At 46.2% G+C, this 21,460-nt stretch overlaps 1 protein-coding gene across 1 annotated transcript in view; it reads right to left on the bottom strand.

Moving 5' to 3' along the window:
• The window catches only part of LOC139754233 (uncharacterized), a 235,469-nt gene that overhangs the window by 176,019 nt on the left and 37,990 nt on the right, over positions 1-21,460 (bottom strand).

Here is a 21,460-nt window from a genome sequence, read left to right on the forward strand (position 1 = left end):
GGCCTCAACATCTCCCTACACACACCATACATCTACTCCACACGTTTTTAACCTCCTGTCTTAACGTTCTTCCTTCTTCTTCTTCTTCGCTATTCTCGTCACAAATCACGACATTCCTGTATGGAAGAGACCAAGACGCATCCAGGGGTGCGAATATTCTCCGAAATCCCGTCTGTCTCTGTTGCCAATGTGAGGGTGGGAGGGAGAGGTGTTCAGGCCCGTCTGTCTCTGTTGCCAATGTGAGGGAGGGAGGGAGAGATGTTCAGGCAGTGGGCTGTTGTTTATCCGTGGTTTGTATAAGGAAGTTGGACAGCTCGAAGACTCTGCTAATGAGTAAGAAAGAAAATGAATGCAAAAACTTCTTTTCATACTCAGTAGACATAATCTGTTACCTTCCCCTGAACCTCGCATAGTCTTTGGTGCTGTCATCTTCTGCCTCCAATTCACGGCAGGAGAAGTGGGTCGCATTATTCTTCTTGAGAGAGGCGTCACTAGATAACTTCAATCTTTTTGCGGAATACATGACTGCGTCCTCCCAGCTGCGAGACATCCTCCAGCTTACCTTGCAAATTGAGGTCGACGCGTTCAGTAGAGCAGTCAGGTCTGTAGGGAATTCCAGGGAAAGCGTCGACACGTCAACTCGCATATGTTCTTGGCTTGATGGCGGGTGTGGATGGCACCCTCGTTCTGAAGGAAGAAGAGAATTTCCCTCCTAGGAAAGAAAGATGTGTTGGAAATACTTCTTGGCATTCACCGCCAGTCTAAAGTCCAAATGCAATGCTAGGTTACTGAACTCTGCCTTCACCTCTGCCCATGGAACAGAGAGCCTCCCATGTCTATGTGCTTCGTCCTTTGATCTTCAGATGTTGTTGGTCATAACGAAACCACCGCTCGTGACAACCTCCGCTTCACATGCTTCCCACTACAGCGCCTGGTCGGGTGCGTAACGCAGCTTGAGAGGGGAAAACAGCCCATTCCATTCATGTCCAGAAAATCAAATCAGTGCCATTTTCTTGCCAATTCCTGTCTTCTGCTGTTGTTGCTGTCGTGTTTACCTACAATCACAACGTCAGCACATTCCTGACACACACACACACACACACACACACACACACCATTGCTCGTCTGTGCTTCACGTCCAAATCTTGTGGACAATGTGATATTTGGTGAGGGTCACGAGTTCGGGGAAGGCTGTAACTGGCCATTAAGGAGAGACATATGAGAGGAAAACGGGTAATAGAAACAAGAGACGCGTTCACGACGGAATGAAAAGTGCATAACAATAATTGTGAGGGAACAAGAGGCGTGGTAACTGATACGACTCAATGGCTAGGATGAAACAACAGAAGAGCAAATGAGATTATTAAAGAATGATGAGAAATGGCGACAGGACTATGAAAGAAGAGTCGGAAAAAAAATAAAGTCGATGATATGTAATGAAATCGAAAAAAAATATCTTTTGAACAATGTCAAAAGAATAATATATATATATATATATATATATATATATATATATATATATATATATATATATATATATATATATATACACATATGTATTGCGCAGTGGTGTGAGGACGACAAGAGATAAACAGAGAGCACAAGACAGCAAATGCTGACGGACACGTACAGGAAATGCAGGGAATATTTCTGAAGAACTGCTTAACATTACATTGTGCCAGGAAACGCGAGCGTACCCACTCTAAACTTAAAGGTGCGCCATCAGAGCGAGTGCTTCAGAAGCCATGACTATATAGAGAGAGAGCGAGAGGCACAGTACAGTTAAGTGTCAAGTTTATTGGCAGGGTATTTGGGGTCTGGTGCTTACCAACCGTCAGGGTCATTGCAGCCGATGGGGGAAAAAAAATCTTCAACGCCTTCTTCAGGTGTTCAATATGATTCTAAAAACCATCCTCCACACTTCGACTATTCTAAAACCATCCTCCACACTTCGACTATTCTAAAACCCATCCTCCACACTTCGACTATTCTAATTACCATCCTCCACACTTCGGCTATGCATATGGCCCGTGCGTGACAGATGATTGAGGACTAAGATAAACATTGTGACTGGAGAGATAAAAGCAACAGCATGGCGTTCATGCAATATGCATGTCCTGTGCCTGGAAGTATGGTAATGAGCCATAGGATGCTGAGTGCTTGGAATAATGGCACTGCGCCACAGGGCTGAGAATATACCTGTTGAGTGCCTGGAATAATTTGGCACTTTGCAAGAGAATCGAGAATTAAGATCAGATCATCCAGCAAAATGAAACACTATACGTTGTTACGAAGGCGAGCGAGAAATTCGCATCTACTAAAAGAGAAATAAAAAATGAATATCTGAAATGTTACGCTCAGCATCTGAACATTTTAAGAGCTAAGCATTCTGAAAATCGCAACTTCACTGCTGAAGGTGTTTCAGGAATAACACTTTGACGGCAGGTTTCTTGTAGCCAATCAGAGAACAAGAACAAAGATTTCTTTGAGCCAATCAGTGAACAAGAACAAAGATAACAGGTCTAGGAACACAAAGAACGATGGCCGATGTTTATATACACATCAACACGGATGTGAGCGTCACAAAACTGCTGTACACATTCTCCAAAAAACACAACAGCCTTGGACTCTGACACTTGAGGGAACGGCCATTGGAAAAGCCAAAGATCCTATGGAGCCGATGGGGCGAATCACATAAACTCAAGTAGGGTAATCCACCGGTAGAGTAACTCATTACCTGCCGATACCCTTAACTAAACTTACTAGAGCATTGACAGCAGCTGCTCCAACTGCAGAATATCACCTCCCTGCATTGCAAGACGAAATACAAAAAAATTGCAAGGAATATATGCTTCATGAAGATGGAGTTGTGTGTATACCGAAAACCTACTCCAAACTACACTCGCCTCCAAAAACTTTGCTTGAGAATTAATTCCCCGATAAACTGGAAATAATATTTTTTTTTTCTTTTTTTGCGTCCGACAGAAACTGCCGGAAAATTGGTGGAGATTATTCGTCCATCAGATGTCCTCGCCCTCCGTAAGATCTGTCAACATCAAAGTAGGAAAAAAATCTCTCAAACGAAATCAATTTCCTGAATTTTGACGGTGAGATTCACGAGCTCTCTTTGAGAGCCGACGATGATGCCATTGCATATAATATATATATATATATATATATATATATATATATATATATATATATATATGTGTGTGTGTGTGTGTGTGTGTGTGTGTGTGTGTGTGTGTCTGCGCGCGCGTGTGTGTTGGAACATCTGCTGTTTTCCTTATGGTACGAACGTAAGAATTCTAAGACGTCTCTCCAGGCCATTTAAAAGTTTTCCTCTCCTCGGCTGACAAATCAATAGTACAGTCATCTCTCAAGAGTGTATCAACTGCTAAGAATCATTCATAAACATTCACGTGCAAGAGTCTGTTTTGCTTCAAGGCTTAAGAGCTATTTTCGACACAACAAGTATAAGAACTTCGTTCGTTCTTCTTGGCCCAAGAACTCCTTTTCCTCTATTGGTCCATGAGCTTCTTTTTTTCCAACAGGTTCAAGAACCCCTTTGATTCCGACGCCTCTATCAGCATACCTGGAAGTTCTCCAGTCCCATCGGGGGGTCTCTCGAGACTCTGGAATCTTTGATAAGGAACGAGACCGCATCTCCTACACGATATGGTCAAAAGTTATCCTACTAATCCTTCAGGTAGGTAACGGAACACGAGGGAGAGTCCATCGGGGGTCCTTAACCAAGTGGCTTCGACTGACGACTATCAACAAAGCATTCCTTGGTCATTCGACACCGTTAATGACCACAGACTTCGCTCTTCCTTCACAGATTTCACTCTTCCTTCAGCAGCCCGCGAGAAAATGAGAAAAAAAAAATATTGTAGGACTTCGAATGAAGGTCTTCTATCACAACCATAGTTAGATGTTATGTGAAAGGTATGGTTAAATGAGCAGTATGATAACATCCATTACGTCACCCTTGAACAGACCATGTGGAGGAAAAACAGACCATGTGGAGGAAAAAAGGATCTTTAAAACAAGACATGAAACATATCACGAAACTCAGGACGTGTGGACAACAGACAAAAACGTAACACAGAACCGAAGATATGAAACATACGAACACGTGAAAACATTTCAAGGAACATGACAGAACACAGGAAATGAGGCACATGAGACAAAATGCAGTACACACAAGAACATACATCACGAATTAACAACAAATACAGGATACAGTCAACCACATGAGATTATAAACTTGGAACACATATCTGTACAAACCAGAAACATACGTAACACAAAAAATATAAAATGAAAAGGAGAGACAAATAACACACACACCCAAAAAAAAATATATATATATCCAATATAAAGGAACGTCTTTAGAATAGAATTCAATATTCCTACCAATATCGACTATCGTTTTCCGAAGAATTTGTAAAAGCAGAGAAAATACTTACAAATCCAGTGTTTCTTGACGGCATGAACGCCAGACTTGATGCAAGAACAGGACTTCCAAAACAAAGTCTTGTAAAAAAAAAAAAATAAAAGTGTAATAATCACATTCAAACTGGATAATCAGTGATGTACGTAACGTGAAGATACGCGTGATCAATATGTAACTCGAAGATACAAAACAAACGAAGTGTAATGAAAAAAAAAAAGGGTGTAAAAAAAACAGAACTGCCAATGGTAGTTATTTACAGCAATGGTGCATGGCGATACTACATCGCTAGGCACAGGATATCGTCAGGGAGTGGACACATCTCACACCATTTACAAGTTAAAAGGAGATTTTGTTGGTGTTTGCGTATGGATAAGGTGTGTGTGTGTGTGTGTGTGTGTGTGTGTGTGTGTGGGTGGCGATGGCTCGTTAAGTCGCTCAGGTCAGGGGAAACAGACAAAGCCCCTTGGCTATTACAATGGACGTAAATACATTAATACATACTCATACATCGTGACGGAAATGCATGGTTTGGAGGGAGGGACCATTATCATCAAGGTACGACTATATACATACGGAAGGAGAGGAGCCATTCACGTGGTGCAGAGGGTAAGGGTTATTTAATGGGAGGAGAGGTGGAGGGGTTTGATTAAGGGGAGGAGATTTATGCGAGCAGGGCAACCGGTAATTACTCCGGGGTTCACGAGGGAGAAAGAAAGAAAAAGAAAAAAAAAACACGCTTGGTCCGCCATTACATGTATACTGAAAACTACTTGTCGGTCGATAGATTGAACCCCCAGTACTGGGGTGGGTTTAGAACCCTCCCCCAGGGGTTTATAAACGTAGCCCTACAGCACGGGTGGGTTTAGAACCCTCCCCCAGGGGTTAATAAACGTAGCCCTACAGCACGGGTGGGTTTAGAACCCTCCAGGGGGTTAATGAACTTAACCCCACAGTACTGGGGTGGGTTTAGAACCCTCCAGAGGTTAATAAACTGAACCCCACAGTACTGGGGTGGGTTTAGAACCCTCCAGGGGGTTAATGACCTGAACCTCACAGTACTGGGGTGGGTTCAGAACCCTCCCAGGGAAGGTTGCGTCATAGCTGCTGGAGTTAGTGGTCTGGTTACCTCACTTTAATGGATGCAGGAGAGGAGTAAAGCGTTTAAATTAGCCGTAGGACAGAAAACTGACTTAAAGGACCTAAAAACACTCACATGCCCGCGCTCACTGGCAAGCACACACACACACACACTTACATACAAACACATGCATTACTGACCATGAGTTAGCACAGGCCAGCCAGGGTTCGGATCCCCCCTCTCCGCCATGGGTTCCAATTCTGGACGCGTCGGTCGACCCACACCCAATCCAACTCTCTCTCTCTCTCTCTCTCTCTCTCTCTCTCTCTCTCTCTCTCTCTCTCTCTCTCTCTCTCTCTCTTCAACAACACACATATGGTCGTCACACGCAGCCACCGTCAGCAGTACATGTACACAGACACGTAGAGAGAGGACATGATACACAGGAACCAGACGAGTTAAAACGGTCCATGGCAACACAAACGAACACAGAGAAACACAAACGAACACAAAGAAGCACGAGTGCAACGATCGATTGTCAAAACAAACATCACTGGTAAATCTACCCATGGCCCTTCGTATCGTACATCTATAAGTCACTAAACATCGTTTTATCTCCGTAATGCTTATGGGATCTAACTCCTCATCTTCCTTTTTTTCCCCGTTATCAAAAGACAAGACAAGAGAGACGAGAGCGTGGTAGTAGGAGAGACGAGAGATAAAGGATCTTGATCATTCCCAGACCCCCATAAAAAGCTTAGATTTCACAGGCGCAACAGAGGATTTCCCCCCCACTAAAGTTTCTCAGGGAGGATAACCATTGATCAGTCAGACGAGGGAGGATATCGCCGGCGGATCTCGCCCTTCCAAAGCCATACTGATGAACAGGGAGACTAAAGGGGCTTAAGGAAATGGGACCTCGGAATGAATTCCGAGGACTGGAAATATTAAAAGTCAGATCATCTACAAGACGAAAGTTAGGAGGATTAGATCGTCCATCCACCTATAGGGCAGGATGTACCAATGCATGTTTCCAAGAGGGAGGGGGAAGAGTATCGGGTTTTGTGTGGAAGTGGAACACCCCCTTGAGCACGACGGTACGACCCCTTGAGCACGACGGCACGACCCCTTGAGCACGACGGTACGACAGTCTGACTTTTAAGCTGACTCTCTCTCTCTCTCTCTCTCTCTCTCTCTCTCTCTCTCTCTCTCTCTCTCTGATGAAGGTGTGCCCCCCCAGTGCTTCTCATCTCGCCACATTCATCATTAGTTTGACATCTCTCAGTTTATGTTGTCTGTTGTGTTTACTTCTCACTCTGTCCGTGTCACTGGACCCAGAAGACACGGCCACTGAGAGAGAGAGAGAGAGAGAGAGAGAGAGAGAGAGAGAGAGAGAGAGAGAGAGAGAGAGAGAGAGAGAGAGAGAGAGAGGACCACCTTTTCGTAAAAGAAGCTGCAATATTTTTCTGAGGAGCGACAGACCCTCCTCCTGTGGGAAAGCATCACCCGCGGCCATAACTCACAGGATACATGAGAGAGAGAGAGAGAGAGAGAGAGAGAGAGAGAGAGAGAGAGAGAGAGAGAGAGAGACTTATCGGCGCTGTGGGATTGAGAGTGTGTGAATGTGTATGAGTGTGTGTGTGGGGGGAGGGAGTGTGAGTGTGCGAGCCTGTGGAAGAGTGCGTGAGACTGTGTGTGGGAGAGTGTGTGAGTGCGTGAGACTGTGTATGGGAGAGTGTGTGAGTGCGTGAGACTGTGTATGGGAGAGTGTGTGATGTGAGTTGTATACCGTGGAAGAGGGAGGGAGGGAGAACCACCAGCAGTAGTAGAAGCAGCCTGGGAAAAAAAAAAGAAGACACCACAGCGTCACTTCTACCACCACCACCACCACCACCACAAGACCCGGGTGTAGCATGCCAGGCAACCACAATGCACCACAATCCCCTGTACCTCACCTCACCTCACCTCACCTCACCTCACCTCAACATCCTCAAGTCCCTCCATCACACCATGGGAATGTGCCACCCTTCAAAATCCACCTTAGGTTAAAAGGGGGGAAACGTATATCGCTATTTGTGCTTTCATGTAATTTCGCAAAAGAAAAAAAAAAAAAGGGAATTTAATGCCAAGTGACGATCAGTTGTTAAAAGAATGTACCTGGGTTATAGTGAAGCGTTACGTTACGAATGCACGAATACGGACGAATATCAATATAATGATCGACACGTATTTAACGTGGAAATAATTTATACGTGTTTTGAGCGAGGACTGTATTTAATTTCACGGGGAATACACATTTCATAGTTTAATTAACATGTGAACTGCAGGCTGCATATATGTTAAACTACCTGACACCACATCAGCTCTGGCCTTTGGCAGGTTTGAACCCTTGTACACGACGGTACCAATGTTGAATTGTACACGACAGAACGACCCTTGAATCGATGGTCCCATCGTTAAGCACGATGGTTACTATCTCTGACCACACGGTACGACCCTTGAGCACGACGAGGTATACGACCCTTGAGCACACGACGGGGTATGACCCTTGAGCACACGACGGGTGTACGACCCTTGAGCACGAACGGAGTACGACCCTTGAGCACGACGGGAAATACGACCCTTGAGCACACGACGGGGTACGACCCTTGAGTACACGACAGAGTACGACCCTTGAGCACGACGGGGTATGACCCTTGACGTACGACAAGCAAACCCCCCCCTTTGAGCGCGAGGGTAAGACCCTTAGGGACGAACTGCTGTATAAACTTCGACCTAACCCATAAGGGTCGATCCGGATGTTCCCCCAAGTTTTCACCAGGGGAGGCGAAGCCTCCTGTGGGTGGGTGGCAGTGGTAAATTTTGGCCGAGAGTCGACAATGGACTAAATGTCAAGCGCAATCAAGGTATAGGGGATATACGCGCTCTGTATATACCATCCAGGGTAGAATATATACTTCTGTGGTTCCATCTCCTCACATGAGGGAACGCAGGAGAATCTCTGGAGAAGGTCCAAAGGAATACGGATGGTGCCAGAATGGACTCACGCGAGCTGTAAGGTGGAATGGAGGAGGAGGAGGAGCCGCAGCCCCTCCTCCATATCCGTCCACTCTGGTGGAGAGGGAGAATAAGAGATGACATAATGGACACATCTACATTCCTATGGAGTCGGGGTGATGTTCCCTTAGAGCCGCTGAGACGCCAGGATGAGGACGGGGACGAGAAACCAGCCAAGAACAGCGTCAGGAGGGACACGTCGGGGGGGGGACAACATTTCTCCTGCAGCAGGTTCGTCCGTCTGGATCCGTCTCCGCTGTTCTTTTTTTTTAGCATGCTGAGGGTTCCAGTTGTGGGACAGACGTGGGATTCTGGTACAGGTCTTCGTGGCAGAGTAAATTAAAGTCATAGTCCAATTACTTCCACATCATCTGTACCTTTTTTATATGATATATATATATATATATATATATATATATATATATATATATATATATATATATATATATATATATACATATATATATACACATACACATATATACTGGCCATGAAGCCATCAGAGGAGAAAAACATATGGAAATCAACTTACAAGAAAGTTGACCTAACTTGGTAATATATTACGAGGATGAAACCTCACCTCTGCAGTGTGTGTTTATGCATGCACGCGGGTGTTTATCACAACGTCAAGTTGTGAACAAGAGGTGATGACCTGGTTTCACACCGAGCGTCACTTACTAATTCAAAAGGCTTCCATTTAGGTCAAAGTCCATTTTGTTATACGTGCCTTCTGGCGCCTCTTTGATGCAGTGGTTCACTGTGTTCATGATTCCGATCCATTCTGCCCGGGGTCGATCTCCGGCGCTGGCAAATGGCGCACAGTTCGCCAAGCTGTTCGTCTCCTTTCCCTGGCTGGCAGAGAGATATGAGGTACCAACATGGGCCGTGGTGATGCACCGCAGCAGTAACTGGTCTAGCCAAACAAAAGGTTATACCTCGGCTCGAGTGAACCAATGGGCGTCCATGTCCAGGCCTAACGAGCCTATTAAAACCATCTGGATGCCGACAATGGCGTCCATTGTCCTGAGACACTGGACACGCCGCCCCCCATCACCCACAGGCCTAATGAGTCTCCTTACGAGGACATGAGGATACGTGGGAAAGCCAGGTAAAGAAAGACTCGATCCACGGCAAGATCCTCCTCCTCCTCCTCCTCCTCTGTAGGATGATCAGAGCATCCTAAGTCCTTATGTAAAGCAGCCAGGTTCCTCCCACACCACCACTCCCTCCGGCACATCAGAAGGCAGGAAGATACCCTGGCAGGAACACCATTTAATATGCAGAGTATACTGAGGAGGAGTTCTGATTGGACGGGAGGACGGGACACCACGTCCTGATCTAGTTCCAGTCGCCTGGTGCTCTGGGGCAAGAAGGATTTTTACCCGCATGTAAGGTATGGACGAGGACTAATAGCGTGAGGGCGGGGAAGTGATCCTTATGGCGTTTGGGGATGAGTATGTCTGACGTGGGTTGATGGAAGGGCTCAGTACACGGGTGGGCGGCGTGAGAAACAGCAAGACTTCAGGGAGAGAGAGAGAGAGAGAGAGAGAGAGAGAGAGAGAGAGAGAGAGAGAGAGAGAGAGAGAGAGGGAGAGAGAGAGAGAGAGGGAGAGAGAGAGAGAGAGGGAGAGAGAGAGAGAGGAGTGTGGGTTTGCCTGCAGTTGAAGTGTGTTTGGTCATGAGGGACTGGGAACACCACAGTGTCCTTTTGCGGGTTCTTCCGCGTCTCTTGCAAGCGGGAAGCGGTTTACCACACTTCAAGCGTGAGGACAGCAGCGGGAGAGGGTCTCTCTCTCTCTCTCTCTCTCTTTCTCTCTCTCTCTCTCTCTCTCTCTCTCTCTCTCTCTCTCTCTCTCTCTCATATCCACACTTGGAGCCTAGAGCTAGTAGGCTTTGCCCCCCGACACCACGGGGGGAGGATGTGGCTCCAAGGGAAACAACATTATAGAGAAATACAGAACAAAACATCGTGCACAATATTTATGGTGGGGGATGAAAAGTAAATATCAATAACGTTCATGCGTGCTGGCAAAACTGACAAGAACAAATGTCGGATTTATTTATGTGTGTGTGTGTGTGTGTGTGTGTGTGTGTGTGTGTGTGTGTGTGTGCGCGCGCGAGCGCGTGTGTGTGTGCGCGTAATATGGCACTTATACTTTAAACCGACTCAAAATGTTGTATAAGACAAGTAGAATTTCCACTGAAAATGAAATAATAATAATTCCTCACGACCTCTTTCTCTCCCTCCTTTTCATGGATTTCGTGGCCTTCCCAAACTTCGGATAAATTCCCGTGTAATGTGGCCGGGAAACCAACTCCATTCGTAAAAAAGTTTTTTGTTCGAGACTTCTTGGGAGTAAAGCGATTTTCGGGGGCTGGCATATTAGACGCGAAATGTGAAAGACGCGTCGTAACGAATTAGTCCAGGACTTGTAAAATAGAACAACAGAACACATATGGAGCGACATCTGGCCCCCAGTATGTAAAATCACACGCAAAATTTACACGTACACAAGCAGGACTAAATACAATGGACAAACACACAAGCACACCAAACACCCAGACACACATATACTCAAATGCTTAACAATTATACAATGAAACACGTAGGAAAGATAAGGTACAATCCTGGACAGAAAATAAGACCCTTTTGATTAAGTATAATTTTTAAGGTGAAAGCCTTTGACACTTACTTCCCAGGTGAAAGCCTTTGACACTTACCCCTTCTTCGCAAGGTTGTTAATGAGGGTCTGAATGTCAGACTATTAACGAACAGAACGCCCCTTTCAATGCACTTCTTCAGGACGCTGGGAGGTCAAGAAACGCGAGGCGAACCTTTTACTTAATGGATAAAAAAAAAAAAAGCACGGAACGGAGACCTTTACGGTCTCAGAATTGGAGCCACCGTCATTCCATTTCTAAGTATGTGATTTACCAGACTCTGGATCACACCTGGATACGTGTCTGCTGGTGTCACATCTACGAAGAAAGGACGGAGCGTGCAAGACTGCTGAAACTAGCAGTAATAACTGATTTGGCTTAATGAGTGATTAAAAACTGATCCTTGAGACTTGGTCTTAAAGTGTGTATACAGCAATGAGAACGGAAAGTAAGTGAAAATAACGTATTTTATGTATGTCTTAGGATGGCTTGGAAGGTCTTCTACCCCCAAAGCTGGGTCTGGGACCTTATCTTACCTTACGTAAACCTTACGATGGTTTGGGAGGTCTTCTACCCCTACAGCTGGGTCTGGGACCTTACAGGATTAAAAACGACAAGAATAAGACTAAGAGGATGACCTAATAAGAGTACGTTACATCTAAACTATCCCCCACACAGACACACCGAAACGATCGTGAGGTTAGCAGACCCTGACCATATCAAAACTACGATCATAATAATGTGTTTCTCACGGACCACGATCATATTAATGTGTTCCTCACGGACCACGATCATATTAATGTGTTCCTCACGGACCACGATCATATTTATGTGTTCCTTACGGACCACGATCATATTAATGTGTTCCTCACGGACCACGATCATATTTATGTGTTCCTCACGGACCACGATCATATTAATGTGTTCCTCACGGACCACGATCATATTAATGTGTTCCTCACGGACCACGATCATATTTATGTGTTCCTTACGGACCACCTCTGACATTCACCACTTACACAACGACACAGGTATATCCCCATTATAATCTTATCCCCAACATCCCCCCGCATTCATTTCTGTGCAGAGAGCACAATACCCGCTTCCTCTCATCCAAACCACTTGATAACCTCCCACTCACACATCACTTGGTTCTCCTGACGAGGGAGGACCACGGAGACGAATGGAGATCAGCCAAGGAAGAAAATGGTATGTGGCAAGAAAGGACACCAGAACACGAGGGACGGGGTTATGGAGTGAGGAGTAATGGACTGGCCCACTTCGGAGGACATGAAATGAGCGAGGCAAGAGGTGATAATAGCTCCTAGGATCCTTCCTCTGTCATGATTGCCCTGACCCTCACACATGCAGGAGCCGATCAGCCACACGACACGGGCGGGGGAAAAAAAAAACAAGAGACAGAAAGAAAATGGAATGAACTGCCTGGTGATGAAACTGAAAACAGTAAGTATGAAAAAATCGAAAAGTCGTCTACAGAAAGAGAGGTACAAAAAAATAGGCCACAATGGAAGGAAAACACACACACACACATACACACACACATACATACACACACACACACACACACACACACACACATACATACACACACACAATATATATATATATATATATATATATATATATATATATATATATACAGAGAGAGAGAGACATATCGTGTTTCATTTTCCCCGTGGGGACTCTTAGGAATATATATATATATATATATATATATATATATATATATATATATATATATATATATATACACCGGATACAGTATATTCGGGGGGGAGGGGGGGTATCATCAAGTACAAATACATATGATGAATTACACTCATTCTCAGCAGTCTGCTGGAAATGGCTGAGTCAATAAGGTGAAATAGAGTATATAATAAGTGTAAACAAGCTTTTTTGGGGGTTACGCCCATTAACCAGTATGTTTACTGTTTGTGCAGTGTCTACCGTGTGTGTGTGTGTGTGTGTGTGTGTGTCGTACGTGGTCCAGCCATGCACGTGGTCGCACTGCCTCCCTGGGAAGTGCTCAGTAATAAGACATTAAGGTGGACGAATTGATGTAATTGACCAATCCACTGGACGAACCCGTCCTGTTTACAATCATTCCCCAAAGACCAGGTGACAGGGTAGTTTACTACATTAAACATAACTACCTACATCTCTAAATGGTCGTATGGGAGGTAATGGTGATCGCGTGAGCGCCAATGTCTCGACTCGATGGTTCCCAGAGATGACATACGAAGCATTCTGACACAATCTGAAGCTTCGGATACCAACGAGGAGTTTTCGCTCGTTTTCGCTCACAAGGGCGCGAGATTTTGCACCCGTCGACAGCCCTTCTTCTCGAACCATCTGCCGCTCGAGACGTCATATCCACAAGATCATTCTAAAGTGGGTAACCTAAACACAGAGCCTGTGACGTCACACCCGTCGGTGGCGTATCACAGAACTCCCCACCCACCCAACCATCCCTGCCCGTGACGTCACACCTGACAGCAAGTACGCTCTGTCACAACAGTTGCCTGTGACGTCACACACCAGTGGGGATTCTGACGTGTGAGACGTTCCCCGTGACGTCACGCCAGTCTATGACCTATCACAGAGCCGTCGCCTGTGACGTCACACAGATCAGTGACTTATAAAGAGCTGCAGCCTGTGACATCACAGCAGCCGGTAACCTATCACAGAGCCGCTGCCTTTGACATCACATCACTCGGCAACCTATCATGGAACCGCGGCCTTGAAACGTCACCTCCAGCGTCACGTCAGTCAACAACCTATCACGGAGTAGCTGCCTGTGACGTCACCCCCAATCGATAACCTATCACCGACTCACAGTGGCCTGTGACGTCACCCCCCACTCCCGTAGGTCCCTATGAGGCACTAAGGTCGTGAGGCCCACTCCCTTCCTGTACATCCGTGGACCCAAAACAGACCAGGCGGTGACGCGTAGCGATGACCAGAGATGATGATGATGGGAGAGGGAGAGGGAGACACACACAGATGCCTAATTAAGCCAGACTGTGTGTCAGCCATCATGGGTCGGGCCATCATCGCTCCATTACGAGATCACAGCCTTCACCACCCACCGACCGCCACAGAGGCACAACTCTCTCTCTCCTCTCTCTCTCTCTCTCTCTCTCTCTCTCTCTCTCTCTCTCTCTCTCTCTCTCTCTGTGCCACACCACCATCTCGCTCACTCAATCCCGCTTAACACGCTAGATCACAACCATTCTCTCTCTCTCTCTCTCTCTCTCTCTCTCTCTCTCTCTCTCTCTCTCTCTCTCTCTCTCTCTCTGTGCCACATCACCATCTCGCTCACTCAATCCCGCTTAACACGCTAGATCACAACCATTCCCTCTCTCTCTCTCTCTCTCTCTCTCTCTCTCTCTCTCTCTCTCTCTCTCTCTCTCTCTCTCTCTCTCACTCACTCACTCACACACACACACACACACACACACACACACACACAGCTCACTGTAATAATTCACCATTCATCACACTTTCAAAAAACAAAACAAAAAAATTGAAATTACCTCATTACGTGGGTAAAAACCCAATTTTTATGGCAGAGTCGATTTTGAATTATCATTTTCCCCCTTTTTTTTTGTGTGTAGTGGCCAGTAAATGTTGATCAATAAACCCAGTCATCACTGCCAGTGTTGTGTGTATAAACACAGACACCAAAGCAGCTCACTGAAGACGAAGATGTGAGAGTCTTTTCGTAACTCTTGATCGAAGGAGTAGGTTGTAGGAGTTGAAAGCACCGGGAGGAGTCTCTTGGAAGGGTTGAAGGAATGGGTTTCGGTGACTGAAGTCTCTGGAAAGGGGGTTTGTTGAAGAGGTAGGTGAGGGAGGGGAATAGGTGGTGACGGGAGGGAAGGGGTTAATTGGGATTTGGAGACCTGGAGAGGTAGGTGGGGAAGGGGAATAGGTGTTGACGGGAGGGAAGGGTTTAATTGGGATTTGGAGACCTGGGGAGGTGGGGGAGGGGAGGGGAGAATAGGTGTTGACGGAAGGGAAGGGTTTAATTGGGATTTGGAGACCTGGGGAGGTATGGAGGTGGGGGAATAGGTGGTGACGGGAGGGAAGGGTTTAATTGGGATTTGGAGACCTGGGGAGGTGGGGGAGGGGAGGGGAGAATAGGTGTTGACGGAAGGGAAGGGTTTAATTGGGATTTGGAGACCTGGGGAGGTATGGAGGTGGGGGAATAGGTGGTGACGGGAGGGAAGGGTTTAATTGGGATTTGGAGACCTGGGGAGGTGGGGGAGGGGAGGGGAGAATAGGTGTTGACGGAAGGGAAGGGGTTAATTGGGATTTGGAGACCTGGAGAGGTATGGAGGTGGGGGAATAGGTGGTGACGGGAGTGAAGGGTTTAATTGGGATTTGGAGACCTGGGGAGGTATGGAGGTGGGGGAATAGGTGGTGACGGGCGGGAAGGGTTTAATTGGGATTTGGAGACCTGGGGAGGTGGGGGAGGGGAGGGGAGAATAGGTGTTGACGGAAGGGAAGGGTTTAATTGGGATTTGGAGACCTGGGGAGGTGGGGGAGGGGAGGGGAGAATAGGTGTTGACGGAAGGGAAGGGTTTAATTGGGATTTGGAGACCTGGAGACACAGGGAGGCTGGTCAATTAACTGGATTAACAGGCAGGCGTCAAGAGGGGAAGATAAAAGACTCGTTCGATGGAGTGGCATTCATTCAGCTGGAGGGAGCGAAGGCAGCACGTCAGAGCGGCCTCGTCCAAGTGGGGGGTTTTCGGTGGTGTGAGCGACGCCGGCGTACCGCAGGGTGCAATCTTAGGTCCGCTACCGGTTCTGTGAAGTTTACGGTCAGGATCTACCTCACACATGATTGCCAATGTGGTCCTCAGGTCATGGGAGGAGTGAGGAATGACCAGGATTCGATCACCCTTGGGGAAAAAAAATGGCGAACTATTTACAGAGATGCAAAGCTCGGGTGGGAGGCATGTAATGAAGAATGGAATGTACAGTGATCGTGGATACAAGCTATGTATGGCTCTGTATACATGGACTGGTACAAGCTATGTATGGCTCTGTATACATGGACTGGTACAAGCTATGTATGGCTCTGTATACATGGATTGGTACAAGCTATGTATGGCTCTGTATACATGGACTGAGGGTTTATTACCCGAACCCACCTTAAGAGGCTAATTACCTGCTGGTTTAATGTCAGTCTTGAGTGTACGTGGGAGGATAAGGACAGGGAAGAAAAACACTACGTCGACACCACAACAAACTTGGGTCAGTAACATTTTTTTTTTATATACGCGACGCCATTTCCCACGCAAGAAACAGGCAATTTATCTTACGAGGGGGAAATCCTCGCCTGGCTCCTCCTTCGCTTCATACTTTCAAAAAGTAATGATACAGGAGGGGAGGATTTCCAGCCCCCGCACACCACAGCTTTCTCCCCTCTCAGCGACCGTCTACAACATGCAGGAGGTACGTGGGTAGAAGCCTTTCTCCCCTCTCCCCTGGGATTCGTAGTCGTCTTTCTGTTGTTTTTCTCCCCTCTCCCCAGGAATTGCTAGTCGTCTTTTTCCCCTCTCCCCAGGGGCTGGCAGTCGTCTTTTCCCCTCTCCCCAAGCGGTTCCTAGTCGTCTTTTTCCCCTCTCCCCAGGGGTTGCTAGTCGTCTTTCTCCCCTCTCCCCAGGGGTTGCTAGTCGTCTTTCTCCCCTCTCCCCAGGGGATTGCTAGTCGTCTTTTTCTCCCCCCCGCCCTTCTCCCCAGGGATAATAATTAAGACAATTAAGCCTTAATACATGAATAGCACTGAGCCAAAATAACCTTTCTTTTCTCTCCAGAAAAAAAAAAATATATATCAAATATCCTGAACCATCATAAGCGCGAAATTTAAGTAAAACTTTTTATTTTCTTTTGCATATAATTAACAGCACAGAAAGGCTTAACCCACACCCTCTGGACACACAGCCATACGAGGGGTAATATTTAATTAAAAGCCAAAGGGAGTTAACAAATCATAAGCTGATTGTCTATTCATATTTTCAGCGACAGTCTATTTCGGAACCAGCCCATTAGCCGGGTTAGGGGGGGGGGGGGGGGGGGAGGGGGTTGATGTAGAGCTAAGCATTGTATTAATTAGTTGCATTTTACGTGAGGGAGTGACAGACAATGCTGTAATTTGCGATGGTTCTACGCTCAAGCGATCCAGACAATAGTTCTTTGTTACCAGAGACGGAGGTGGGGTGGGGTGGGGTGTGGGGGGGGAGATGTTCTTTATGTTCACACACACACACACACACACACACACACAATCACCGCAACTGAACCCTGGGATACGAGCCACAGCGGGATAATAGCGCCGACACACTCACCCACATATGTAACTTACATATGTACCTTACCCACAAGTGGCACTTCCCCACATATGTAACTTGCATACATACGTAGCTTACCCATATATGTACCTTACCCACATATGTAACTTACATACATATGTACCATACACCCCCATATGTATCTTACATACATATGTAACTTATACAACATCTCTAATTGCTCTTAACTGCACCAGTCACCATCATGGCCTTTAACAAACATCAAATATTAACGTTCATTCTATAACCATTAAGTTCGGGTATGGATAAACCCTCCACTCACCCCTATCATACCTAGCAACTGTTCCTATCTTCCCACAGTATATCCCAAACACATTGGCATGACTCAAGTCACTTGACTTACGGGCCGGGTTTCTCAACCGCGTGACTCAAGTCACTTGACTTATGGGCCGGGTTTCTTAACCGCGTGACTCAAGTCACTTGACTTACGGGCCGGGTTTCTTAACCGCGTGACTCAAGTCACTTGACTTACGGGCCGGGTTTCTTAACAGCGTGACTCAAGTCACCTGACTTACCAAAACACCCCCAACACCTCACAAAGTCCCAGTCATGGACGGGGTCTTCGCTAGCCTTGACTCTAACATTCCCCTACCCTCAGCAACACCCTTCCAAATTATCTTATACACTGAGGGAATAACACACAAACTCACCATCGCGACCTGCCCATACCAAAGAAAGAAAATAAATGAACTTAATAACTGATAAATCAGCTTAAATAACTGATAAAGCTCTTCAGAAAGACGGCTATCGTAAACTGCTGTACCACAGTGCCCACTATAGCGATAATACACGAAGAGACGCCTGTATATTTCCACTCGTTTGACACATCTCATGATCATTCAAACTAATAACAAATAAATAAATACATAAATAAATAGTATACTACAGAGAGTAAAATGGCTATCAATAAATACACTACTAGGCAGTGAAGGGTCTAAATATGAGGTCAAAGACCATCCATACTGTCTATCTATCTATCTATCTACGTCGCCCCACACAGGACATGAGAAAGTTCGCCACCATGAAAGTTTCAGCTTAACCTTTCCCACGCCCAGCATGAGAAGTGTGGCGGCGGTGGTGGTGATGCCTTCCAAGCCTGGCTATGAATACCTTAGGTGGCTTCTCAAACCTCGACACTCACTCCGCTTCGCAATACTCGACAACTTATATCCACGCCATATATATATATATATATATATATATATATATATATATATATATATATATATATATATATATATATATATATGGCGTCCTAGCTTCGTCTCTTCGATGTATATCAACTGACTTATATTTCTCTTTTGTGTCTCCCCTGATGATGTGATTATTACACGAAAGTGCACTTGAGAACTTATCGTGTTCCATTTTCCCCGTGGACTCATAGGAATATGAATATATATATATATATATACATATATATATACATGTGTGTGTGTGTGTGTGTGTGTGTGTGTGTGTGTGTGTGGGTGAGTGGGTGTGTAACGTGATATAGTGCAACAGGAGCAGCTCAAACTGCTCCTCTTAGAGCGCCAGTTGCGGGGAAAACAGAGACGCCGAAACAAAGCAACGGGGTTTCCTCGAAAACGTCTTGTCTGAACAGGACTCGTCAGGGTAAGGTACTGAAACAGGACAGACAATGAAACACGACAGACACACAGAAACACTCGTTTCCCCAAGAGAAAGGCGTTCATCCAGGGGAAGCAGGTGTGGCGTCGTTGTGAAACAGACACTTGCTGAAGCAGGAGACTCCCGAAACACAGCTGCAGCAGCCCAGAATGGGTCCGTGAAACTGGAGATGCTGGAATAAGTCTCCGAAACTCGACTCCTCCGAACAAAAGAACATCGAGTCAATTCTTTTTTAGTCTTTTATATTTTTTCCCATCTCTTTTACCGTGAAATTTATTGTTAGTCTCCAATTTTCTTACCTCTCTCTCTCTCTCTCTCTCTCTCTCTCTCTCTCTCTCTCTCTCTCTCTCTCTCGTTCTAGCAATTGGTAATACACGTAATGGTTCGTTTTGGGCAATGGTAAATCTTTATTTTCAAAAGAGGATTTTCCTAGAATTACTTTCCAGAGAACGCCGGCCATTCATCCTATCGGTACGAAGAGGCATCCTCAAATGCACTGTACACACACACACACACACACACACACACACACACACACACACACACACACACACACACACAAATATAGTGCATTATGAACGCGCGCTTATCCCAACGACTACTTACTTTATGGAAAAAGTTCCAGAACCATTTATCCATTGCTCACCTTTCCTCTTTGTATATTTCCTCATTATATTTACTCTGACACCTTGTACTGGCCAACGTGGCTCAGGCTCAATGGTGCCTCCACAGATCACACATGACGAGGCGTGCCAGCGAGGCCCTGTCATTGGGAGGGATGGTCTGCGGCCAAGTCGCCGGAAGCAAGGTCGGTCTCTGTCTCTCTCCTTCTGCCCAGACCACAAGCGATGGATCAACGGAGGAGGGTTGGTGAGGGAGGGTGGGTCTCCAAGCGCAGCGGAATGCCCTGCCCCCTGGGAAATGTGCGAACGCGGCGCTCAATGATCCTTTGAGCAAGGCGGTTACAAGGCTTGGGGTGTGTATGGTGGCCTGGTCTCTGGCCTGATCCCAATGGCTTGGGTGTGAGGCCGGGTGATGTGTACCCAAGGATCACCCCGTCGTGCTCAAGGGTCGTACCTTCGTGCTCAAGCAATGGTCGTACCTTCGTGCTCGAGGAGTCGTACCTTCGTGCTCAAGGGGTCATACCTTCGTGCACAGGGGGTCGTATCTTCGTGCTCAATGGGGTCGGACATTCGTGCTCAAGGGTCGCACCTTCGTGCTCATAGGGTCGTACCATCGTGCTCAAGGGTCGTGCCTTCGTGCTCAGAGGGTCGTACCTTCGTGCACAGGGGGTCGTACCTTCGTGCTCAGGGGGTCGTACCTTCGTGCTCAATGGGTCATACCTTCGTGCTCTGGGGGGTCGTGCCTTCGTGCTCAAGGGTCGTATCTTCGTGCTCAATGGGGGTCATGCCTTCGTGCTCAAGGGTCGTACCTTCGTGCTCATAGGGTCGTACCTTCGTGCTCAGGGGGTCGTAACTTTGTGTTCAAAAGGGTTTAGCAGGAATGCTTCCGTCCTTCATGTCTTCAACTGATTCTAAAACATGGGGAAAAGGTATCAAACACCCATTTCTTGTACGAGTATAAAATCAAGTCCAGTTCTTTCTCCCAAATAAAGGCTCAATATTTACTGGTTCCCACTGAATAAGGGCCATTTATTTTCCAGGACGGTGTTAGGTAACGACCCGTTCCTTACAAGCCAGTACGAAATAAAGATATTTCCACAAGTTAATACAGAATGAGAACAAGTCTTTCCCAAGTCAGGTCTGACACGACCTGTCTCGCATGTCAAACATCAGGTACACAAGGGTACAAAAAAAAAAAAATATTCATCCCGCATAATAATGACGAATTCAGTGGAACGACGACCCCCATTCTGTCAGGATCCTTGAATATTCAATCTCGAACTCGACGTTAGTAAATCATGTTTACCATCCATTACTGACGCAGACGTTGGAGGGGGAAAAAAAAACCAACCAGCCATCGTAACGTAAGAGAGAATATCAAAAAGACCTTCAATAACATGGATCAATGTCGTCGATTCTACATAGCTTCCAACTTTCCCTTGTGGATAATTCATTGCCTTTTTTCCGGGTCCAGTTGAGCTTGGAGGGAAATGGCTCCTCGGTTTATAGCTGCTGACGTAAGGGTGTACAGAGAAGGGTTCGAAGTTTGAGA

Source organism: Panulirus ornatus, chromosome 16, assembly GCF_036320965.1.
Source record: "Panulirus ornatus isolate Po-2019 chromosome 16, ASM3632096v1, whole genome shotgun sequence".
NCBI lineage: Eukaryota > Metazoa > Arthropoda > Malacostraca > Decapoda > Palinuridae > Panulirus > Panulirus ornatus.